Here is a 6,532-nt window from a genome sequence, read left to right as displayed (position 1 = left end):
AATTCTTTATATCTTAAGAATTAGAGAGCAGTTTTACGGACATCAACCACAAACTTGTTTCAAACCTCCATTCCACTTTTCATGTTATTATTTTTTCACCAGAAACGGAAAAAAGCCACTTTCAAATGGACTTTTTCTATAGGGATACAAACATGTTCTCAGACGTCAGAAAGTTCAAATTGAGAACAAACGTATTTTTTACAAAAACACTTAAAAACGCAATTGTTGAGTCAGAAGATTTCTAGAAACATAGATACTCCTTTTTTCTTATGTCTCAAACAAGTTTTCATCGTGATCAAAAAAACTAAGCCAGACATCCTTTCTTCCAATCAGCGGAATTTATTAAGAAGCACAAAAAACTTGCATCTGTGAGATGTTCCAGACTGCATCTTGAGGCTGCGGAGTGAGAGCCTCGTCCTCTTGAGATGCCCCTCCGTTGCTCCTCCGACCCCTGGCCTTAGTCAACAAGATGGGGCAGGTGCCCTGAGCTGACCGAGAGAGTAAAATGGCAACGTAATGACCACAAAAGCTTGCCCTAAGCTCGGGATTAGAAGAGAAAAAGCGACTTTGAAGCATGGTATAGAGACTTCGGCCATTATCACCCAATTACCGGGTGAGTCTCACAGGCCCTAGCTTCCGTTCTTCTTATGCCTGTAGAGAATGAACCATATGGTCCTGGAATGGAGAGATCGTTACGACTCGCTCCCCCTTCACGCCTTCCTATTGCTATCACGCTTCAAGAGGATCCATACACATCGTCAAATACACTCCACAAATGGAGAGTTATCCACATTCTTTGAGAGCTTTCGGAAATAAAGACAAACTAAAACATGGGATTATACCATTCCTCTGTTCTTTTCATGTCAGATCATAGTCAATTTGATGGAGTTATCTCCCCTCGAGTCGTGGCTCCCGGAAGTCCGACACCGTCCTCTTTAAGGTTATATGACCAGGAATCCTGAGCTTTATATACCTGTATTAACACTGCACATCAAAGAAAAAGTAAACAATCACACCTAATCTCACCCTTGAAAAAAGCATCCTCCACATTTTTTTCACATCGGGACCTGAAAATAATTGAATCAGATTTTTTTTCGTGGAAAGTTTACAAAACATTCTCGAATAACACATGTTTATTGCCCTGTGCCTAAAAGTGAAATGCTTGAGCGAGCTGACATTGTATATTCACATTCTGACAAATATGCCTTGAGTGTTGCAAAACATTGAAGTAGCGCGTGGTAATACTGCGTCTATAGATGCATCCGTGTTGGCAGCGAGGAGGCTTTTCTCACAATTCTCTTTGCCATATAGTGACACATATGTAATATTTTTTATCTTGTCTGATAATTATTGAAGGTTTTTAAACGAAACTTGTCATTGGAAAATCCAGATATATTATAAGTACCCAGTCTCTAATTATTCACTGTAGTTTTTACAAACTTGGTTACTGTACTAAAAAATCAAGACCTCCATATATTTGTTAATTCAGTATCGTGAAAAGTTTTTATTGACACATAAAATACGTACCTCGATGGAAAACATTGTACTTTAAGTTACCTACTGCGTACTTGGGACTTCTTCGGGCTGAAGGATTCTTAAGTTACCGTTTCCTCCACGCATTAAGGAGATTTCGCGAAAGGAAATCATACGGTTTTTTAAAAACAGTGTCGTTATGTCTCTGCCGAAACGTCGAAATAATTATAAATTGTATCATAAATGAATTATGGCACTGTGTTAGCCACCGCGTCAAATCATACTTTTTCTCAAAGGTGGAGCTAAAAAAGAGGATTTTTCCGTTTGTTGATTTACTTTATTAATTTATTTGTGTAGTTTGCTGCAGCCAAATCTACAATGAGTGAGTGAGTATGGTTTGACGCCGCTTTTAGCAATATTCCAGCAATATCACGGCGGGGGACACCAGAATTGGGATTTACACATTGTGTCCATGTAGGGAATTGAACTCGGGTTTTCGGCATAACGAGCGAACAGCTACCCCACCGCCCGAAATCAACTGCGAGCGGTTAATGTGTTCGTTCCTCACGCCAAACGCACAGGTTTGACTCCCCAAATGGGTACAATCTGTACATGATATATGGCAAGACAAGAGTTTTGCTCTATTGTTGTTTAACGCCGCACTAAGTGATATTATTGCTATATGGCAACGTTGTGTAAATACTCGAGTCTGGACCAGACAAGCCAGTGATCAACACCATCGATCTACGCAACTGGGATACGATGACATGTGTCAACCAAGTCAGCGAGCCTGACCACCCGATCCCGTTAGTCCCGTTAGTCGCGTTTACGGCAAGCATGGGTTCCTTAAGATCAATTCTCACCCGGATCTTCACGGGTGTGGCAGCAAGAGGTCACGCTTGATATTTGCTTTTGTTATTCCACTTCGGCACTATTGGACACGCACACAACCTCACGCACGCACGCACGTACACACATACACACACACACACGCGCGCGCGCGCGCACGCGTCGGTCAAAATCCCTTCAACTATCAATTCCGAAATGATGCCGTTCTTAAATATGTACCATTTACGGCTACGGTAGCAACAGACGAATAGTCACAATCAACCTGGGATTCCCGACAGCACATCCAGGAACGGTAGAGGGACGCAACTCTTCAGAACATTCTTTATGTGTACCTTTACCGAAGTCTTAATTGAGATTGTATCGACTTAAAAAACACAGAGTACAAGATACAAGAATATGCTCCATGTCAACGCAAGCCTATTGTTTTGTGATAATTTAAAAGCTGATTGACAAGTTATAAATTTTGAAGAGCAGAAGCTGCTTCAAGTGTTTTCTGACGCTTCAAAAATAACATAAACCTTGAAAACAGATGCCTGGTAAAACACAGTAAAGTCCTGGTAAATCCACGTAAAGAATAAAACACTAATTCATCCTTAATGGTCCTTGACATTGTTTCACGAGCAGTTGCGATTGTAATGTTTTATTTACGATCAGTTAACTCATAAAACATAGTTCAGTTAGACTTTGTGGCTTCTTTAAAAATATTGGTTTTATTGATATGGTTCTTGAACAGACATTTGCGTTTGTACATTGAATATCTTTATTCTTTATTATATTATGTATTTATATTTGTCAAATAATGACTCATGAACATACTGACATCTAGAACGATATATGATAAGGTTAAAATGTACTGTTCAAAAGAAGTAAAAAACATGGCAGATTAAGTATAGCAATATGGAAGATTCGGTGTGCTTAGCCTTCTGTGAGTAGTGTATAAATAGGTTAATGCATTGTTGTCGGAAAGAATGCAACCTGTGTAGGACATATCACTGAGTGAAGTCATAAAAACCAGCCCAAGTTACTCTCATAATTGAAAAACTATTTATTTTATTTTTAAAAATATGAATCGAAATCTTTTCTGATTTACTGTACTTGCGGTTAAAAAAATAAAATAAAATAAAAAATAAAACGTCGCACTTTGTGTATGTATTCGTTGAATTTTTACATTTGCATCTGACACTGAAATTTCTCCCCAATTCAAAGCAGAGAGCCTGTGATATATTACAAGGGTTATGAGAAGGGTGACTATTGGCGACAACATAAACTAAACAAGAAAGAACCCAATGTTGAGACGAGGATTTTCAATAACGTTATTTGGTAAAGTAAAAAGCTATTCTCTGTTCAACACAAAATCAAACTTTTATCGGAAATTTGCCCACAAACCATTTAAGGTAAAGCACGACTAATTTACGATCTCACTCCGATAGTGAAGCGGTATGGATAAGAGAGGCGTAAGGGGCACTTCATAGGAGATACATTGTATGTTCCTCAAAGACACTCAAAAGGAGAGAAATCAAAATTATCAATTTTCTTTCGGACTTTCCATTACAAGAAAAGTTTTTGATCTGCTCTCACAAAAGCGGCCACACTTTCGGTCAATATTTAGCAATTTAGCAATGGGGGCTCAATAAGAATTTTTCCAAAAACACAAATCCAATTTTCCTGTTAGAGTTATGCCTTTTAACGGCATTGCATGTTGGGGGTTGACTTCTACCCCCTTGTAAAAGTTATTCCTCATTTTCCTTTCGCTGGCCTTCGCCGACAATATATAGTTATTGAAAAGGAGAGTTGGGGACCAGAATTTTCAATTAGTTGAAGGAATGAAGTGAAGAGCATTTTGTAGCTGGACGTTACCTCGTGTTAGAGGCCGCTCGACCGCAAATGACAACCCGTCAATATCCTACAATTGCCGTAGTCGCAAGCTCCGCACAGTGTCAATACGTCGACTGGGCTACCACGTTTGTCTTTCAAATCTGAACACGTCTCAAGGCATGCCAGTCTTTCGATTCAGCTCCTTAAATGGGTGCAGCGACCCCTAAGATGCTGATGACAAGCTGCGAGGAGTTTGGACAAAACTTTTTACATTGCAAATATTTCCTTTGTCACTGGTTTCCAGTCGACCGATCGTTTCGTGCTGCTGCGAGTAGGCTATGATGACAATTCAATTCAATTCTCAATCGCTGGAGTGCCAAGCTCATATGGACTTGACTGTCCGTAATAATCAAATCATTGTACAAGAGGAAATATTGCAAGTTGGAGCGAATGTTTGATAAAACTATAAGACAATCTGACAAAGGTTGATAATATGCTACTGTCAAAGACAACGTTTATTCTTCAGCCGTTGTAGTTGCAGACAAGTATTTCTATGCCCAACAACAGACTCGGACAACCACAGACAGCCTCCAGACAAGCCCCGAACATTGGGATAGACTCTTCACTGTCAATCTGGCAAACACATAATGTCCGTGTTGTTTGCTCAACACACAAAATGCCCGACAGTTGTTGATGAGTGCTCTGAAATGCTTGCACATCTCTGTTCTTGTAACTAAACCTAGACACGGGGGATCTTCAGCACCGTATCCCCCTTGTCTTTAACAGCAAACTGCAGCAATAATTTTGGTAATGACTGGTGCCTTTTGCATGGTTCAATGGCAATTTATCGACGAGATAGTAAAAATCAATACTTCATACCATCAGCGTTTACGACATTCGATAGGTATAGAAATAAACAGGGGAAAAGGCATTAATAAACACAAGTTTTGGTATGTAGTAAAATATTACTCAAGGATTCAGATCCGTGCAGATCTGTCTTAGAATTGGTCTTCAGCAACCCATGCTTGTCGTAAAAGATGACTGACGGGATCGGGTAGACAGGCTCGCTGATGATCACTTGGTTGATGCATGTCATCGTATCCCAGTTGCGTAGATCGAGGCTCGCTGATGATCACTGGATTATTTACAGACCGGTGCCATATGGCTGGAATATGTATACAGGGTTAAACAACAAACCACGCAACTAATCCAACTGCGTAGATGAATGCTCATGATGTTAATCACTGGATTGTCTGGTTCAGACTCGATTATTCACAGACCGTTAAGTAGATGAAAATGTATGTGTGTGGCGTTAAAAACTACAACATACAAGAAATAAATGACTTTTTATAAATGTAAAATACCAATAATCATATATGGACAAAGACTTCCGGATTTTACAATCTGCACTTTTCTATTGTTCGTTGTTTAATAAATCAATGTGTGTGTGTGTGTGTGTGTGTGTGTGTGTGTGTGTGTGTGTGTGTTGTTGTTGTTGTTGTTGCTGCTGTTGTTTAACACGGCAATGCCTCAGCTATAATGTATACGACAGTAAATAGTCAAATGTGGAACAGACAATCTAGTGATCAATATTAAGACAAAAGGTTCGCGCACATGTTTTGTTTGTTTGTTGTTTAACCCCGCGCGCAGCAATATTCCAGTTGAGGTGATCTGTAAATAAGCGACAAGCATGGGTTCCTAAAGACCAATTCTTACCAGTATCTTCACGGGGGAGGCAAGCGAGGGTTCCTGAAGACCAATTCTAACGCGTATCGTCACGGGTATCCACGCAAACGGTCTGTGAAGTCACGCAATCAACCAAGTCACCGTGTCACCACGTGATCTATTTGGTGGCCTCATATGGCCACTTTAAGTTGCTATATTATCACTTGGAATCATCAAGGGTTCTTAAGTCGTCGGCTGTCATTTCTCTGAACATAAATAATTCTTAACGCAACGCTACACAAAACAGACGCTAATATACTGTTTGACACCTGAGTATTCCGTCTCACATTGTAAACCACTCTAAAATTATACTGAACAAACTTTATGGATAACAACTTCTTTTATATCGTGAGTGTGACGTGTCGTTTCAGATTCTTGTACCCTTGTCAGGCAGGATATTATGTAAGCTGTAATTTTACGGATTTGCGTGACACTGCGATATTTTATATCATACTTTCATCCTCTCAATAAACTCTCCTCCCTATTTCTTCTTGAACCGCATGTGGCAACCCTGTTCAACTTCACAGATTAATGTCTAACATTGACGGTAATGAACAAAAACGTCATTTCATTAATGCAGCATGGTCCTTTTGATAATTGAATGGCGCCTAATTAATCTGCGACCGTACATAAGTACGTCACCGCATGCTACCGAGGGGGTGTATTGTAA

Source organism: Haliotis rubra, unplaced genomic scaffold (genome assembly GCF_003918875.1).
Source record: "Haliotis rubra isolate DU_JTF1 unplaced genomic scaffold, ASM391887v1 Scf84, whole genome shotgun sequence".
In the NCBI taxonomy this organism is placed as follows: domain Eukaryota; kingdom Metazoa; phylum Mollusca; class Gastropoda; order Lepetellida; family Haliotidae; genus Haliotis; species Haliotis rubra.
This window is presented reverse-complemented; position numbering follows the sequence as displayed.